This window comes from Glycine soja, chromosome 11 (genome assembly GCF_004193775.1).
Source record: "Glycine soja cultivar W05 chromosome 11, ASM419377v2, whole genome shotgun sequence".
Lineage (NCBI taxonomy): Eukaryota > Viridiplantae > Streptophyta > Magnoliopsida > Fabales > Fabaceae > Glycine > Glycine soja.
In genome coordinates this window covers 15,399,691-15,419,236 of record NC_041012.1, presented here as the reverse complement: position 1 = coordinate 15,419,236, position 19,546 = coordinate 15,399,691, and positions in this window count along the sequence as shown.

Below are 19,546 nucleotides of genomic sequence, written 5' to 3'. Positions count from 1 at the left end.
TTGTTTCTTAATTATTATATATTTTTAATTAAAATATAATTAATAACGCAATATATGATTTTTTTAAAATATATAAAAATTAAAAAAAAATTTATATTAACATCGGTTTTTCAAAAACCGATGTTAACTAATGATGTTAACATCGGTTTTCCAAAAAACCGATGTTAACTAATGATGTTAACATCGGTTTTCCAAAAAACCGATGTTAACGTGTATGCATTAACATCGGTTTGTTGGAAAACCGATGTTAACATATTACACGTTAACATCGGTTTTTGAAAAACCGATGTTAACGTGTATGCATTAACATCGGTTTTTTGGAAAACCGATGTTAACATATTATACGTTAACATCGGTTTTTGAAAAACCGATGTTAACAAATGATGTTAACATCGGTTTTCCAAAAAACCGATGTTAACATCATTAGTTAACATCGGTTTTTTGGAAAACCGATGTTAAGAATAATACTTTATTTACAAATATGCCACCGCGTTTAACTTAACATCGGTTTTGTAAAAAACCGATGTTAATAAGCCGATGTTAAAACTACTTTTTGTAATAGTGAAATAACCTGTTAATTGTAGCTTTGATGTTAATATCAGACTTCTTATGCAAAGAACAAAACCAAACAACACTTTTGTCCTATGGACACAGAACAACAAGTTGCCAATGTGCCCTGAAGTCGATGTTTATAATTAGGTACTTATAATGCAAATATTTTTTGAATGTACTACATAATTTTAACTTACTAATTCAAGTAAGCTCCTAAGTACACTTCTCGTTGTGATTCCTTGACCCATGCTTCAATGTAATGCCGACATTCTTGACATCTATCCTTTGCATTGTGTATAGACTGAGGCTCAAGGAAACCATAGACTGAACCATGACCGTTGCTTGTACTCTAGTCATCCATAAACCTATTCGGAACATTTGACATGAATATTGTTAACCATATATCATAACACATTAATTATTAATTAATTAAATAGACACCTTGTAATTCGATTTACTTATATCATCCACAGTTGTAGTATAGATATGTTCAAACATTTTGCCACTTGATATTATTTCATTTACATCTGCATGTGTGACAAAAAAGGATGCTTGTACATTAGGAATCCAAAATTTCATCCCATCCCATGGCTACTCAACAAGCTTTTGGTAAACATCAAACAAGTTCTTCATCAATTCTCCCAACGGATCAACTCCAGCAACTCCAACTGGTTTCGGCACACGATTGTGTGAGTCCTATATAATTTATGAAAATAACAATTAAGCTAATTTGATGAAACAAGTTTTAACAATGTCACATTTATTCATGACATACAGAGGGAAACAAAATACCTCATCAGATACAGCTTTTACAAGATGGGTCAGCCATCCAATGAATGTGTTAACAACCTCCCTCACAAACCTAATCTCAGACGTTGGAAAAGGGATCTGAGCGTCACCATCATAAACTATTACAACACTCACCCTAACCACATTATCTGCATAAGAGACATTGTTTATCATGGTGTCACTATCATACACATTACGCAAGGCCACTAGCCGTGTACACTACTCAACAACTATGTACAAGCCCATAGTAGCCACATCAAATGCAGAAGGCTCTTCACCTAATGGATTTGCAACAACTTCAACACAACTTCCCTTGGTGTTCACCAATGCAGCTAATACATGTACATCTGGCGCCTTAACTGGGGGTGAGTGTTGCGATATCATTTTGGATAACTCAATCTTTATCGCCTCCTTAGACTCTTTCTCATTATCTCCAAATTGCATTTGTTTTCCTCTTCTACTTCTCTCCTCCATGCTTTCTTAAGATTTTTGTTTTCCTCTTCCACTTCTTTCCTCCACTCTTCCTTTAGGTTTCCAATGATGTCAACAATTGTTGTAGACTGATTGATGCTGAGGAAGTGTTGGAGCCATGCGAGGCCTATCCAAAGTACTGACTGATTGTCACACCGGTCCCAATTACATGAACACGACCTAGATGCTCCGGTCGACCAATCGCAATATTCAATATGTCATGACGACCATCGGGAACAAAATTGCTATGCGTCATCTATTCCTGTGAAGAGTCCTGTGACAACCACAACAATAATTTAGATTTCAACTTTGGTCATGGTTTTCATACAACAAATAAGGGCTAAAACTCAGCCTTAACATGAACTCACAATTTTGTCAGAGATTTCTTGTGCCGCCGTAGACGTCATCTGCCCATATCGCTTTGTGCAGGTCGTCTTCCACTTGACATGCCTTGCAATCTGGGATGAAGGGTCTCGATGGTCATTGCTGAATCTTCAGTAAACACAGCTTGATGGAGTCGTGTCTTCTTTTTCTCATCCATAATTTTTTTCCCCAAAAGATCATAACCCCACGAGACAATAAGTGGTGGGTAGTCATTCATTTTTTGAATTTCCTACGCCTTTTTTTGTATTCCCTGTCATCAAGTATAAATAATTTCTACAAATTAATAAATTTAACAAACATAATAAAAATCAAATTTAAAGAAATACCATGGCTACATTAAACCTGCCAACTAGGGGTTTTTCGGCTTTTTGCAAATTCCTCCCAAAGTTTTGGGTCCATACCATACTTAGTAGAAGGATCAACTCTATCTTTATCCTTATTATTAGCATATACTTATTTAGTTGTGATGGAAGACTTAAATTGCCTCCATCTAGTGGCGACCGTTGACATCACCTTCTTCTTGGCATTTGTACCTTGAGTAATATCAAATTTACCTTGCAATCAAAATTGTTATGTAACACTTACTCAACGACGACCTTTTGAAGTAAATAAAACAAAATGAAACCCAGATGGTTAGTTAACTACACTTACCATAATGTCATCCCATATTAGGTTCTTTAGAGATTCTGGGACAACTTTCCAATTTGAATACACAATAGGAATTTTTTCTCGCACTACTAGCCCCAGGTAACTATGGAACTTATCTGTATGGGGGCTTGATTCTCTGCCAGTGGCAGGATTCACGTTAACAGTCGGTCATGGCTGATCCAAGCTTTTGACAGTCAACCTTCTGAGCCGGGTGGTTTGTCTAGTCCTCCTTGACGTAGCCTCCGAAGTAGCATTTGAATATGGAGGGGACCTTGGGAGTGTTGCCATGAGTTTGTGCAAATTAAAAAAAATAGTAAGCATACACCAATTAAAACAACATATAACTATGAAATTGTAAATATCCACACTTAAAAAATGTGTTATAGTTAATTTAATATGATAAACATTACTTTGGTAAACCGTTGTTACGTAGGCGTATTCTCCCATAAACCTTCACCATGATCATTAAGATTTGCATGTACATCATCGTCCTCATTTTTAGCATTTATGGAAGGCATATGTGGGTAGAAAGCAGGCATCTTGTTCACATCAAGTGTTGAAACATCAATTTGGTGACCGATACCACTTGTTTTTCCCCTATAGACACTACTAAAATAAATGTTTTCAACGATAGCAAATCTATGACGATTATACAATAACTGTCTTAAAAAAAGGGCAGTGACATTTTTGTAAATAATTATAACTTTTCAAAGACGGTTTTTTTTTTAAAACTGTCTTTGAAAATGTATTACTACATCGGTTTCATGAAGAACTATCTTTGAAAACACATCTAGCTTATTTAAAAGGCATGTGTCTCTCTCACTCGTGTCTCTCGCTACTGGAAACCCTAAGCCCCAATCCAAACCCCATTCTCCCTCTCTATTCACCGCAAACAACACTTCTCCGGGGCAGCACCAAGATGGTCTCTGAAAAGTGCGAAAACCTCAAAAATACGTTTGTGTGGTCTAAAGGAAGGAGTGAGTGGCAACTCTCAATTTTGCTGATAACCAAGTCATTCATAAATTTGGTTTCATGCGCCCGGATCTACTCGATAATGTCGTTTCCCCTCTCCCTTTTAATTATCCCCATTCACGTTCGCTTCGTGATTGATTCATGACCTCAACCCCAGCTAAAATCTTCTTAAATTTTCACCAACATCCATTCAGATTTCGTATGTCATTATAGTGTATAATATTTTATTCCAGGTTAAGGTATCTTTTCTTATGCCGCCTTTACTTTTGGTTTACTATATAGTACTCGAGGGGTTTGGAGTTTTATTTAATGGAATGAAATGAAGGGATAATTTAATTCTACCCGAATCCCTAAATGGTTGTTTTTGTCTCTTATTCTTCGCTAATTTTGTCTCCATGCCTTGTTTTTTTTACTAAACAATTCTTCTTTTTGATCTCTTGCCGAATGCCTTGAAAATCACAACATGTTTTCCATAATTGCAGTCTATCAGGTTCAAAATGAACCCATAAAACTTGGAGCATGCTCAAATATCCTCTCATCATTTGATTGTTGATGATTCTTGAATCGTAGAAGGTTAGGTCAGTTAAAGTGACTCATTCTTAAAGTTGCATTTCTACTCACTGCACTAGAGCCATTTGATTGCTTTTTGTTCTCTCCTACAGGTGGTGGTCTTAGTGGTAAGAAGGAATCGGGACAACTTCATTTTAGGGGCAAAGAAAAACCATTTTGTGCACCCTTGTAAATTCCAGTCCTCTTATATCTAAGTTATGTATTTTTTTCATTATTTATGATACATCTAATAGCCTACTTTCCAAAGATGTGTGATAATCTTTATTGTGTTTAATGAATAAAGAATATTGAAACCATTATGTCAAGTGATTGATTATTAGAGTCAAATTATATTAACCTCCCTTGAGATTTGCCTAAATTGCTCTTACTGCTTTTTGTGTCTTTTACTTGTATGGAGGGATGTACAAAAGGGGAATAAATTTTGTTCTTGAACTAGTTGGTCTAAAATGAATAAGTTGATAGTGACTTGAATATAAAATAGAAGATGGATAAGAGGATGAGTAGGATTGAAATGTAGGCATCCATAATGGAAATGATTATGACTACATGTGTGTTGAAGTATATATACCTCCCTAAAATGATTTATTGCCTCTACGTGGTGAACTTTGTGATAAAACGGTTGTTTATGCTACCTATCAACTGAAATTCTTGGAAGCTGCAAACCTCATTTTTGTAAGCTATTGTATTGAACACTAATCTTTAGCTGATGAAATTGCTTTACAAGTGTTTTGGCCCTTCACTATTAAAATACTTTTTGGCAGGTAATGAAAGATAAAAAAATAGTGGAGTCAGGAAGCTTATAAAGGATCACTTGTTTCAATTATTCTTCTTTGCCAAATTCTCTTTTAGGTTATGCAGATGGGAAGCAATTATTGGATTTCATAGGCTACAGAGCAGAAAGGCATGGTCAACAACAAACAATTTATAGGAACATTTGCTCTTCTATCTTTTGGTAGCACTATCTTCATACCGGGAAGAACTGTTTTAATGGCAGCTATTGTTATGGAAACTACTCAATGCCTTTTTCTTGGAATGATCACATAAGTTTTAGGGCACCTGTTTCATTTTTTGACACCACACCTTCAAGCCGAATTATGAGTAGGGTCAGTTTCACTATTATTTCTTTATTTGATAGATTATTGCTATCTTTTGATTATTATCAGCTTTAATCAAATTTCAACCATTCTCTTGTTCATGATTACAGTCATCAACGGATCAAAGTACTGTAGACACAGACATACCATACAGATTAGTTGGACGACACAGACATACCATACAGATTAGCTGGACTAGTGTTTGCACTTATCCAGTTATAGAGTATCATTGTGCTAATGTCCCAAGTTGCATGGCAAGTCATTCTACTTGTTTTTTTAGTGCTTGCAATTTCCATTTGGTATCAGGTAAGAACTGTATGAAGCTTTGACAATGTACACAAACTAAATCATATCATTTTCCTGTCAAAGTCTTATCAGCATGAACTAAAAAGATAATAACATTAGCTTGTGTACTTGTCATATCAATTTCCTCTTCAATTTGGTCTTCTATTTTGTACTTGTCGTCTTTGTTACTCTTCCAAGGTCTACCATTGATCTAAGTAAGCTCCTTCTTCCCTTATTCATCTTATCAGTAGTGGTAGCAGTTACATGCATGCATGTGAGAACCACTTTTCTACTGCATTATTTTAAAAAGCTCTAAAGAAGGACACTTACAGATTTTTGATTAAGCTTGGGTTACAACTTTAAAACCAAAAAAGAAAACTAATTTTGCATAAAGTAGCTTGTTTGTATTAGATCCTTCTGGTTGTAATTGTGATGCCATGATACTTACATACTAGTGGTACTTTAAGATTGATGCATCTGGCAGTACTTGGTAATTCACATATGCTTCTTTTTCCTCTCTCACCAGTCTCCGTAATTCCCCCAAACAAGATACACTAACAAGTATATGGAAATGCTAAGTTGCTTCTTCTGATTTTCAGGCTTGGCAGGTCTAGTAGCTACTTATGGTTTGAACTGGAATGTCCTTTAACCTTGAAGGTTATTGATAATGATCGGGTTTTGGTCCTTGATGAAGGTATGTACTTCAATATATTTGGTCATACCATTAATGATAATGAAAACATTATCTCAGATTGAAGGCTATCTTCCAAAAGAATTTTATTACTATTTTTTCTACAGAAATTTTATTACAGCTTATAATATTTCCTACTTAAGTCTTTATACATCAATCAATTGAAATTTATTCTCAACTAGATGCTAAGATTATCACTTAAACAACTCTATTAATTTGATGGACATTAGTCAATATTATACATTAATAAAACAAAGAGTTTGCATATTAGAGGACACAAGCCAGCAAAACGTACATAATATGAAAGTTATATATATTATATGCCATAAATATTATATACTATACTATATTATACGTTACGAGCTTCAACATTTTTATATAATCTATATTTATGCATTTATACATTTTATTAAAAATTCGACTACAAATTTTATATGTGGTTTCTAAAAAAATGTTTTCATTTAACTAATTATGCTTTTGGTCAATAAACTCTTTTTAAAAATTACTTTAGCCCCTAAACAAAATTTTCAACATTTTCGATACCTATATTTTTTTCTTTATCAACCGTTTTAGTCTCTCTTATTAAATCTTAGAAAAATCTTTGAACTAATCAGGGCATTCTAAATATATTTTTTGTACACATTCTAAATAAATTATTAATTTTACTTTTATAATGACTCCATTATTACTATAGTAAAGATAATTTCTAATTAATTAATTAATCAATTAGTAGTATAAAAACTCTTACACACTGACAGTCATACCTTTAAAACGTGTATAACATTATCCATTTCTTAAACTCTTGCAATTCTATTTCCATATTACTTTTGAAGTAGAAAATACTGTGTTCTAAATTTTTGAATCATGACTTACTTTTCAGGACTTGTTGTTAACTTGTTGCAGTGCTGCAATTCAGTTTCTTTGCAAACACAATTGAGGTAGGCTTTCCACCATATTCTCTAAATCTCAAGTTGCAAACAACAAGCATGTTACATGGACTTTTTTTTGTATATGTCATGTATGCTTTTTTTTTTCAATGCTTATTATATAGGTCACTTGTATTTCAAAAGTAATTTACATATTGAGGTTGGTTTGGATTTTCCGTGCATGTAGATTAATGCATATCCTTTTATGCATTGGTTTGCTTAATTTTTGGGGCATAGTGAAAGATTTGGCTTGCCAGCTAAGATTTTAGGGTTAGGGAAAGGAGATTGATCAAATCCTTACAATGTCTAAATTAGTTGTTTTAGTTTGAGGTCTAAAGTTTTTTTTTTCCTTTATTGTTTCTGTCATTGGAATGCTAGGCAAGTTTTCAATTTTGAAAGCCATAATTATGTTTGTCATTTATTTGAGGTTTTGACTAAATTATGCATGTGATTCAATTGTGGTTAATTTTTTTTTAAATTTCTATTTTTTAAAAAAATATTCTAAGACGGTTTTCTGGAAAACCGTCTCAGAATCCTCAAAATATTTTAATTTTTTTTTAAAAAAATATATTTTAAGACGGTCTTTGAAAAATCGTCTATAATGTAAAGACATTCAAAGACGATTCTCTCAAATAACTGTCTTAAAATCATCAAGTATTTTTATTTTTTTAATTTTAATACATTCTAAGATGGTTCTATGAGAAAACCGTCTTAGAATCTTCAAATATATTTTAATTTTTTTAAAAAAATCCACATTCTAAGACAGTTATCTGAAAAATCGTCTTACAAAGTCTACCCTTCTAAGACGATTTTTAACTAACTACCATCTTAGAAATGTATCATTCTTAGACGATTTTTAACTAAGAACTGTCTTAGAAGGGTATCGTTCTTAGACTTTCTACGACGTTGCGTATGATGATGGTTAATAACCATCATAAAAAGTGTCTTTTAACCGACATAAAATAACTTTTTCTAGTAGTGAGAACAACTGACCATCTTAAGTCACACGAATCTTCCATGTAAAAGACCTATCTAGCTTGTGCTGCTATGATGAAAGGCTAATCCTTTTAACCAAACTTTTCAGGATCAACCAAAGTAAATCCCATTTCGTCTTGACATACACCGATATTTCCATTAACCCACAGACACTTGAAGACATGCACTGTAAATTCACCGTAATCAAGCTCCCAAATTTCTTCAATCACTCCAAAATGAGGCATGGATGCTCGAATCGGATTGTTATTTGATGCACTACAAAAGTGATTCAAATGAGCATCAACACTCACCCCATTGTTCTGCACACTACTTTTATCATCTTATGTCTTTGTGTAGAAGGAATAGTTATTGATATCATATCCCTTCCAAGTGGGGACATTGAGATTAGGTCCAACAGCTAACAATTTCAATGTTTTGGAAGCACTGTCATCAGCAATGATAGTTTTTCTAAACCAGTTGATGAAACTTCTATTGTGCTCTTGCAACACCCTCATCATGTTCATTTTTGGGTGACTTGTTGTGACATTTTGTTTGTGAGCATTTATGTATGAGATAATCTCTGTTGTGTTGTTTTAGACATATAGATGCGCTTGTGAGACCTTATGGCGATCCATGATTACAACACTGAATCCTCGTGCACCCTTACCTTCTCGTGTGTAGTCATGGCGACTTTCAGGAAGCCTAACAGGTGTAGCAGTTTCTATATCCTTTGAACAAAACTCAATAGCCTCTTAAGCAACGTACCTTTCAATAATGCTTGCTTTGGGTCTGTATTGATTCTTCGCATAACCTTTCAAGACCTTCATGTAGCGCTTAACCGAATACATCCATCGTAAAAAGATGGACCCACACAACTAGATCTCCCGTACAAGATGAACAAGTAAGTGAATCATAATGTCAAAAAATGATGGTGAAAAATACATCTCTAACTGACAAAGGATAATTGATGCCTCATTCTCCAAATCATCCAACTGTTGAGGGTCAACGACTTTGCTACATATTGCATTAAAGAAATAACACAAGTGAGTTATGGCAACCTTAACTTTGTCACGCAAGATACCGCGAACGGCTACAGGCAATAATTGTTGCATTAACAGTGACAATCAATTTCAGATCATCACATATACAAGGCTCTTGATATTTGAAGAGTATCCTTGTGGGACTTTAACATTTTTTAGACAGTGGCAAAAACTTTTTTTTCTTTCGTTGACATTGTGTGACATGCTGGGGTCAAATATGTTCGACGGCCTTGTGATATCGGATGGAACTGATCTCGTATACCCATTTCAACCAAATATTGTCGAAACATCAAACCAGCCTTTGTCTTGCCTTTAATGTTAAGAAGGGTGTCAATTAAATTATCAAAGACATTTTCTCGACATGAATTATGTCTAGACAATGACGTACATATAGATCACACAGTAAGAAAGATAAAAGAATATTGACCTTTTCTTCCAAATGTTTTTGTCAGACACCTCCTTTTAACGGTTTGGGTGCACTTTCAGTCTACTGGGTTCTATTAAATGTTTTCTTCAATCGTGAATGCGTGTGATAATGTTTTAGAAATCTTCGATGCCTTGTATATACTGTCTTTTTTCCATGTTTTAGTTGGATGTAACTTGTCTCTTTCTCATTTATAGGACATGCGTGGTGTCCTTTGACATTATATCCACTCAAATTGCCATAAGCTGGAAGGTCATTAATGGTGTAAAATATCATTACACATAACCTGAAGGTATGTTGAAGATTCTCATTGTACACATCAACCCTATCTAGCCATAATTTTATCAAGTCTTCAATCAAGGGAGTAAGATAGACATCAATATGATTTCCTAGCAGTCTTGGACTCACTATCATCATACACAACATAATGTATTTTTGCTTCATGCACAATCAAGGAGGAAGGCTGTAAATCATCAACAAAACAAGCCATGAACTATAACTGGTGTTCAAGTTACTAAAAGGATTCATTCTGTTTAAAGCAAGACCAAGCCTTGGGGTTCTATGATCCTATCCAAAATTCGAATACAGGCGATCAATTATCTTCCATTGTGGAGAGAATCAACGGGATGTTGGAGCAATCCATCATTTATTTTGCCATTTGCATATCATGTAAGGTTTTTGCATCATCTGCATTAGCAAACAATCGCTTAAACCTTGGTATTATTGGAAGATACCAACACACCTTTGCTGGATGATCGTTTTTTATGGATGCATCACCACTGTATTCATCATACTTCACTTTATAGCGTGATACCCACATGTTGGGCACTTGCACATTTTGGTAAACTGATTCCTATACAGAATACAATCTTAGGGCATGCATGTATTTTTTGGTATTCCATCCCTAGAGAACATAAAATTTTTTTCGCCTCGTAATGATTCTTGGGTAATGTGTTATCTTCAAGAAGCATATTCTTTAATAGCACAAGCAATTCAGTGAAGCTTTTGTCACTCCACCCAAATCTTGCCTTCAAGTTCACCAAACCTAACACCGCCGGTAACCATGTGAAGGTTGTGCATCCCAAATACAATGGCTTCTTAGAATCAGTTTGTAATTTTTCATAATAAGGTGCATAAGCTTGCCAAAAACCCTCTTGCCCAAGATTGAGTATCATATCTTCTATACGATCTCCGATTTGTACATTAATCGCCTCAGTCTGAGGGATTGTTGACATTTGTGGCAATTCACCATGCCATATCCATTTAGTATAAGTCGGACTGATCCCCTTACATATAAAATATGATCTAATGTCGTTCAATGACTGTCGTCTCCCATTCACACATTTAATACATGGAAAAAAATATTTCCCCCCATTACTCGTGCATTTTGTTGAGCAAATTGCAAAAATCTTTAACCCCCTTCTCATACTCGTCACTTATGCGTGGTGCCTTCATCCAACTTCGATCCATGTTTCATGTTCTGTGATACCAGGTACATTATCTCATATGTGTAAAAATCTCACTTATTTGATAAAAAGGTGTGGCCCTATCCCATTCAGGAAGACATATTTTTACTTCATTCATGCTTACAAGTTAAGTAGATTATGTTAAATTTCATGAAATTTCAGCAGCATTTCGCATTGATCTCCAAGTACACCAAATGAAAGCGGTGACATTAATGCACCATGATCAAGTATGCACCCGAAGAACAAAGCAATATGCACTAAACCAAAAATTCATAAAATTTAACACAACATACTTAACCTATAAGTATGAATAAAGTAAACAAATGACTCTTCCCAAACTGTCCAAATGAACAATTCAAGATTCAATACAATGATTAATCCAAACTGTCTGTATTAATTGATGTATTGAATCTCAAACGAGGAACTATGGTTCACTCACAATGCAGATAAATTTAATATTACACAATACTCATATATGGACAACAAATGTAATAACAACAAGTGTCAGAATGACATACATACCTCGAAAGATGTTAGTAACAAAAACTATAAGTGCAGTGACGGTAGTCATAATTAGACTAGTTTAAGTTGAGTCAAGCAACAAGAAGTTTTCCGGTAGCCTTAACTTCTTAATCAGTCAAATAGTAGTACCTACAAGCAATACAAATTGTTTAAGATAAAAGTAGGAATACAATTGTGATATGAAGATTAATTGAAACACACATTATATCTGTATTTTTAAATGACGAGAAAGATTACATATGGCTTTTAAACGAAAAATATTTGTGTAAATGCTCATTAAAGTACAAGAAATTATCTTAATAAGCAATACAAATGAGCTGGCCATTAGTTGGTTGGCTTTATTATGTACGGTTTGTGATTTTCATCCTAAGGTTACACATTGTTTGTTAACAAAGACAATAAGTATGCATGTTATTTGATTTTTTGTTTGTTTCATTTCATTGACCCATTTCTTTCAAAAGAGAAATTAAAAGAAAAGAGCTTAAGGTCCAATCAACCATTTAGGTATTGTTTTCATGAAACAAATTGTTAAACCAAAGTATCCATCAACCACTACCTTGTATTGATGTTTGTCTTTGATAAAAATAAAGTCTAACCAAATATTACTTGAGCTATTAAAAAACTATGTCCAGTAATGTATCTATACATAAACTTACATTTAAATAAGTAATCAAATATGTTTATGTTAATCTCTAAATGGCTTTCACATTACAAAGGCTATAGTTTTAAAATTTTCTTTTGTAGAGTCTTTCTTGGGGCTATCCTACCTCAAAAGAAGTGTTTTGATGATTATGAATTATATTCTCTTTAAACCCATTTACAATCACAAAAGGACCCTCCATGCATGGTAGATTTGGACAAAGTTACAACATCTAAAATTTTTTATTATTTCAAATTGATTGAAACCCTAAATTTGTTGGGTGACACGGAAAAACTTCAAGAATATGTATAGTAGCTTGCTGTGAAGTGGTTTACAAGTTCCATCCTTGTGATAGACTAACAAACAACTTTGAAAAACCTATTAGAGTATACAAAATGTAACTCATATCTTATTGATAATCAGAGAAAGTATATATAAAACCTAATGAAACAAAAAAAATAACCATCTAACTAAGTCATATTTGGTTGACACTATTAGAACAAAACTCATAGGGATTTTGCATGTAGCTAACAACCCCCACAAGCTATAGTATGAATATCAACCATGGATTCTTGTTGCCATACTTGTGATAGCAACTAAAACTAAATCCATGTATAAGCAAAATTGTCAGACAAAGTGTGATCCAACCAGCGTTCCCATCCATGACCCAGGCTTGTTCCCTGAACACCTTATTTTTAGTCACATGCAACCGTACATATCCAAGATTCATGCCATTATTAAAAAATATTGTCAGAAGAGTGTGGGCGGATGCGCTACACACATGAAATGTGGACTAACATGTCTAGCACACACTTAGATAACTATTTTTCAACAATGCAATGGCTGATGAATAAGTACATGGCTGCAAGTGACTAAAAAAGAGGTGTTGAGGAAACAAGTCTAGTCATACCAAATGGGAAAGGCAATGGTGACTTAACCACATTTCTTGGGCAGTTTGTCTTTGACATATATTGATTTTTAGTTGTTGATGCTTTGACTTGTTTGATCTAAGGAAGAACTCAGAAGTTGTGGGCTGCCATGGGTGGCTGTAGCTAAATGGTTGGGGATATGGGTGATGACCAATGACGGAAGATGATGATTCTTAAATCAAATAAATTATGAATTGGGATTCATGCTTTTGTTGTAATAAACTAGGGCAAAGAAGTTAAGTCAGAAAGGGGAATGTATATAAATTAGGCAATTCAATCTTGGTAGTTGTAGATGATAACTTTTAATTTAAGTTGGCTGGGTAGTGGAGTCTGGATTGGGTAAATTTCTCATTTCAGTTTTACAGAATTTATTTAATTTTAACTTTACCTGTATTTCATGTACTAATTATAACTGAAAAATGTTGTACAAGCATTTCATTTAACTTTCATGATCAGTATGAAAAAAGTGAAAGTTGATAAATTACAACAATGATGACAAGGAGCCTTATTTCATGAATGGAGTCGGTTATATTATTCAGCTGACACCATGATTGACTTCTATCAAAACCAAAAACCAAATCTTTTTAAATAAATAAAATCAACGCAACCATTTTTTTTAAATAGTGATAATAGTATTAAATAAAGGTTAGCATGCTCGCCATTATCTATATGAACTTGTAATATCTAAGCATATGACTTATGTGAGGAAGTAGAGCTACCAATGGTCATGATATATAAATTATAAGATCCACGGTGGCATAGAGAATAGAGACAAAAAGTATTTTTATTATTCTTTCCTACCAGCAATAGGCAAGCAAAGACAATAGAGAAGCTGCCAAATAATACTAAGACACAAAATCAATACTAGAATTAGATACAGGGTAGGCTGGGACAGGAACTTTTTAACAAAAGTTAATTGTCAAATTTAGTAAATCAATGCTATTAATAATTTTTTTTATAAAAATAATTTATTTAAATCTAATGATTTTAAAAGATACATTCTTATAACATAAGTTAACTGTACAAAATTTAAAACAATTCTGACCCTTGGTGTCATTTCATGTAATCTGTATATGTGGGGATCGACAAACTTCAAATAAACGATGTAAAAGAAAAAAAACTTCTTATATAATAAGTTAAAACTAATTTATACCACTCAATTTTTCATAAAAAATTCTTATTTAACTTGATCTTTTTTTTTTTTTGGCAAACTTAGGGTTAAAACAGTTTAAGAGAAGCAACTTTATTAATAACCACGTGAAAAAAAATACCAACAACTTCAGCGAAATCAAAGCTAGAAAAAAATGAAGGTAACCAATCAATAATTATGTCCTGTCCCTCAATGAAAATCCCAAATTTGGCAAGCACATCAGCAAGTTGTTTTGCTTCTCTATAGACATCAGACCAACTGAATTGGCCACCTATAGCAGTAAACCCATTAATATTACCACTTACAAAATTAATTCAGAATTACTAATCATAGTGATTCTTTGACAACCTTATCAATTGAAATGAATGTATAAACCCTTGGTTATTGTTTGACAACCATATCAATTGAAGATCCTACTATTAAACAAATTTAGGCCAACATATTATACATGATAAAAGCATCATATAAATTTCTTCCTCCTTAAAAGGCCTTTCCAGCCAACCTGTCATATCAAGAGAAATGATGTAAATATCCCCATGGATGCCAACATTCTTCGGCCCCAATATTTTTATTAAGCTCTTCCTCCATCTACCTAAACGCATGCTAACAAATAACTTTGAATTAGGATCCCCATTCCTGGGCCAGTGAAGCTTCTATATTTTTTTTTGTGTGTTTAACTTGTTTCTTCCTAACCAAAACTTCTAACCAACTCTCAGTTTCTCCTTCTAACACTATGGTTCTCAAAACACATATTTAACTAGCTCCATTGAAAATGATAATCAAGTAAATGAAGATGAAGCAATCCAATGAGTAACAACAATTACCTTTTAATAACATTGCCAATTAACCTTAAATGTATCAACAATTTTTGTGACTAGCTTTAGTGGTATTAAAGAGGCTAAGTTTATGGCAACGTCAAATCTATGCCACTATTTGGTACAGTTACGTGGACTCCCATATGCAAATGAATTTCTACATGTTATAAATTTCCTATTTTATAAAAAATAATATAACAAAAAACTGTGTTCCTAGCAGGACCATTGGCAGGAGCATGTAAGACAACCACTGCACTTACTCCTAGCTGCTCCACAGACTGATTAGGAGCAAATTTAATCCCTAAATAGGTCTTGTAACCTTCCCAAACTTTACCAACTGGTCAACAATACCATTTACTTGAATATATAAAGCAACAAACATATTAGCGATTTTATACACATTTTAAAGGATATGAAAAACAAGTTTGTGTTTCCATGGAAAGTTGTTTCTTCAAGACACATAGTTTAAAAACAGGTCAAAGTAAAAACTCAGTGTCCACATGAATACAAAATCCAACACCAAAGGATGCACGAGATGGGGAATATATGCTTGTATTTATCCCAATGAGCTTTCCAGAACTATCTTAGAAAGGCCCTCCACTGTTGTAGCAGAACTTAATTCTTTCTGAAGTCCAGTGTTGAGGAACTATATATCACTCCAACCTTTTCCTTCATAATACAGATATACTCATTAATTTAAAAAATAATATTAAGCCACACGTTGACTAAACCATTCCTCTTCTGAAAATGGTGACTAAGCTACATGTTCTTGTTCGGTTTTGTGGGCTCACTTCCTATGAGGAGTACAAACCTAAATGAGAAGTCCCATTTTGTCTCACTTATTTAAGTGAAGATGGGTCAGATTAGAGAGAGAGACACAAAGAGAGAGTGTGCCTCATTTGAAAGGGAAAAATAGTTACAAATCATTGAGAGAGAAAAAAGAGGAAAAATCATTGTGATTTTTGCATATCCATCAGAAAATGTTTTTCAGATTGCAACTGCGAATTTGTTCACCGTTAGATCAGGCAGATTTTTGGACAGCAGGTTCTACACATGTGATTTTTCAAATTGTACGGTTTGATCATGAAATAAATATCTGGGGAGAGAGATAAGTGTTTCGTATTTTATGCTCTATATTTTAGAGTTTCATCTTCTTGTCTCTATTGTACCAATTAAGGGTCTATTTTGATTTGGCTATTTATAGCATATTTTAGTGCACTTGTTGGAGACTCTCTTGTATCTTCATTGATTATAGTGAAGTTATTTCTTTGATCTGGATGACCCGTGGTTTTTACCCTTGCATTGAGGGATTTTCCACGTTAAACAAATTGTGTCTCTGCTTTCTTTAATTTCTATTTTGTGCTCTATACTTCATTGGTGCTCCTCACAGGTTCTTGCAAGTTGGGGAGAATTTATTTCTGCTGCCTATTACTCTATTATAGAGTTTGTTATTGTGTTGGCCTATTTCCCCATCAGAGTGGTATTAGAGCTCTAGGTTAAGGGACTGTTTTTCTACTTGCTTGAAATGTTGGAGGCACATATAAAGGGTGATAGAGATAAGAGTAGAAACAAGTCCAGGTCTCGGTACAAGAATATTGAGTGTCATTATTGTCACAGAACGAGGCATATCTAGAGGAATTTTTTTCTATGGAAGAAGGAGAATAAAGACAAGAAGGGTAAGCCAAAAGAGAAGGATCATGATGATGATTGTGTGACTACTGCTATCGGTGATGATCTTGTTATTCTCCATGACCTTGATTCGCTTAATCATGTATCTGATGAGAGCATGTGGATAATTGATAGTGGTGCTACATTGCATGTTACAACGAGGAAGGAGTTCTTCACATCTTACACTCTAGGTGATTTTGGAGTCTTGAAGATGGGTAATGATGGCATGTCCAAGGTGATTAGTGTTGGTGATGTTTTTTTTTTTGCAAACCAACATGGGAATGTAGTGGCTACTTAGAGGAGTGAAACAGGTTCCAGATGTCCGCTTTAATTTAATCTTTGTGCATGTACTTGATGATGTTGGTTATGATAACCACTTTGGTTATGGAAAGTGGAAACTCACCAAGGGTAACCTGGTTATGGCCAAGGGAAGAAAATTTCAAAGCTGTATTGGATGAAAGCTTTGGTTGCTAGAGATAGTGTGAATGCTATGGATATAGAGGCATTTTTGTGGCATCGAAGGCTTAGTCATATCAGTGAGAAGGGGCTGAAGTTTTTAGCCAAAAAGGATATGCTTTCAAGATTGATAAATGTAGATTTGGAGAAATGTTCTCATTGCATGGTTGGTAAGCAAACCAGAGTATCCTTCAAGAAGCATCCTCCCTCCAGAAAATTTGAATCACTTGAATTGGTGCATTCAGATGTTTGCGGTCCTTTGAAGGTGAAATCCTTTAGTGGTGCACTTTATTTTGTTACCTTCATTGATGTCTGTTCTAGGAAACTTTGGGTCTATGTTTTGAAGACAAAAGACCAAGTTCTTGAGAAGTTCAAGGAGTTTCATGTCTTAGTTGAGAGACAATCACTCAACAAGCTGAAACACATTTGTACTAACAATGGTAGTGAGTATTGGCAGCGATGGCACGGAGGTAGCAATCTTGAACGAAGCCGAAAGCGGAGGCCCAATCGGCACCCTTGTTGTGGGAGAGGGAAGCTTTGGCGGTAACGTCAAAGAGATCGACATCTTCCTTAGTAGGATGTCTTCAAGGAAGGGAGAGGGCATGCGAGAGAGAGTAAAGGCAGAGCCTAGAGTGGCGCTGAGGTGGTGGCTTGGGAACCTTAGAGAGAGAGAGAGAGAGTCGAATGGGAAGTCGAAGAGTGAGAGCACAAGAGTGTGGAGGGAGAAATGAATTAAAAATAATATAAAATATTCTAAGCCAGTTTTATAAAAACCGTCTTCGAATGACAATATTTTAAGACGGTTTCACAAAATCGTCTTAGAATAACAATATTCTAAGACAGTTTTTGAAAAACCATCATAAAACTATTGTATATATTTACAAAAATATCACTGTGTTCTTTCTAAGTCGGTTTTTGATTAACCGACGTAAAAGTAACGTCATAAAAAGTGTTTTTCATGCTAGTATTAGATAATGAAAAACACCTAAAAGTATAAAAATATAAAAGATAATATACTATAAACATTATTTAACAAAAACACCTAACTATGGAGGAGTAACACAATGCAACAACAATAGTGAAAACTAAAACTTTTGGATAAACAATGAGACGGAATCTAATTTATAATTATAAAAAAATAATGTAATCATGTTGCGTGATAAAAATACTTTTTGTAGGTTCCACCACGTGCATGCGTTTTGTAATATGATCTAGGGTAGGTATATATAAACCGTGGGACACACCTGGAAAATGAAATGTGACTAAGTTCCAAAGCAATCTTTCAAAATTCAAACACATCACCGTGTTAAAATAAAACTGAGTTTGGAGTTTTATCCTATCACTCTGCCAAACAAATTAGGCTAATTAGTGCATGTGCGTGTGCGCATTGAGCATGAGTCACTTTCATTTATCCTCTAGTCGGTTATTTTTCTTTGTTCACCAAACGTTAAGAAATTAAATTAACTTTTCCACCGGAATAATTAAGTGCCTAATATTGATATTTTGTGTTTTACTTTTTATAATAATAGATAAATATCTCATTTAGGTAGGTTCTAGAATAAAGTTTTTAAATTTTTGTTTGAATGTGATCGTTATAAATATATTACATCCCTCCATAGTATGAATAAAGAATCAAAATTATTATTTTTATCTTTTTTAGTTGTAGAATTAAGAATAATGAGAAAATAGTTTTTCCTTCACCTATCAATGGTGCTTTTATAGGCCTACTCACCTCTCCCATATACTCTCCCACCTCACATGAACATTCCGGTGCTTCACATTGAAATTTATTGAAAATATTTTTTTTATAGGTCTCACATCTTATGATATTATGCAAGAGGACACATATAAGTATGGTTTTACTTTTTTTCTATCACCTTGTCAAATTAATTAGGGCAAGTGCGTGCACTATGCACATTGATCTTGATCACTTAATTACATTTATCCTCTTCTGGCTACACTTAATTTGCCGGAGCCCCTCATTAAAGTTTACTGTGGCTATTCTTCATGGAAGCATATTTGATGAATGTATATATTATTACGTGAAAATGATAATCATGCACTTGAGATTTATTTTTC